A 1,408-nucleotide genomic window follows, 5' to 3' on the forward strand; every position below is an offset into this window, starting at 1 on the left:
TGACCCCTCGAGCCGGAAGGTCCTGCTCGCTCCGCGGCACCTGTGCGCTGGGCTGCGGGCTCAGCCAGGCCCCAGGGGCAGCGTTGTGCACACCTTGCAGCCTCAGCCCAGGAGGGGCTAGGACTGGCACTCGCAGGGACTCGGCAGCCCCCGCCCCAGACCGGTGATACCTGCTGTGGGCTCGCTGCACCCCCTCTTCTCCCAGGACACCCCTGTTCCTGCTGCCGTGTGCGGGAGACTCCCGCCCCAGCCCCTCCTCCTGTAACTCGGGCTCGGCCTTCGGTCTCCCGCGCTGTGGCTTCAGGAGCTGAGGTGGCGCAGTTTTAAGTGTTTGGTGACATTCAGACAAATATTTGTCAGAGCTTGTGGCACACCAAGAGTGAGGACAAGGGGGCTGGGGAGACGTTGCCAAGTGGAGAGGAGGCCTAGCCCGCCCTGCGGTGGTCTGTGTCCCTATCCCTTCCCTGTCCCTGTCCCTGTCCCTTCCCTATCCCTGTCCCTTCCCTGTCCCTGTCCCTTCCCTATCCCTGTCCCTTCCCTGTCCCTGTCCCTTCCCTATCCCTGTCCCTTCCCTGTCCCTGTCCCTTCCCTATCCCTGTCCCTTCCCTGTCCCTGTCCCTTCCCTATCCCTGTCCCTTCCCTGTCCCTGTCCCTTCCCTATCCCTGTCCCTTCCCTGTCCCTGTCCCTTCCCTATCCCTGTCCCTTCCCTGTCCCTGTCCCTTCCCTATCCCTGTCCCTTCCCTGTCCCTGTCCCTTCCCTATCCCTGTCCCTTCCCTATCCCTGTCCCTCCCCTATCCCTGTCCCTTCCCTGCCAAGGACTTGAAGGGAAGCCCTGAGGTCCATCCAGGACGTCTGCCTAATGGGTTGTTGCCTCCTTGTCCTTCTCACGTCTTCCTGTGACAAATGGGCGAGGCCAGGGGTGCCCCACACGGTGGGCAACTGCCCCCTCGGGCGGACACCTGGGGTGGCAGGTGCGGGGCCACTCCATTCCCGCTCGCTGGGGGCCTGGCCGCTTCCCCTCTCCCGGGCCTGCCTGTGGGGAGCACTGTGCCTGCAGGGCCCGCCCCCCACCTGTGACTGATCGCAGCCCTGATCTCTGCGGGGAGCAGGAAGCCGCTCCTTCCCTCTTCCCTCCTTTTTTGCATATTGGCCTGTGGGTCCTCCTTCCTCTCTGCCTGCGCCCCCGGGAGGGAGCGTGAGGGCAGCAGACAGGAGCCAGGAGCAGCCAAGGCGGGCACAGGGCCTCCCGGAGCCCAGTGCAGGGGACCCCGCGGCCTGAGGACCCCCCATCCACACTGGGACTCCTGTGGGCAGCGTGGGCTCAGCGGTGAGTGCCCCACCCCGTGTTGTCTGCTGGGCTCCCCTGGATGGAGGCCCCGTGTCTGCTGCCCCAGCGCCCGCCGCTG

Source organism: Myotis davidii, unplaced genomic scaffold (genome assembly GCF_000327345.1).
Source record: "Myotis davidii unplaced genomic scaffold, ASM32734v1 scaffold472, whole genome shotgun sequence".
NCBI lineage: Eukaryota > Metazoa > Chordata > Mammalia > Chiroptera > Vespertilionidae > Myotis > Myotis davidii.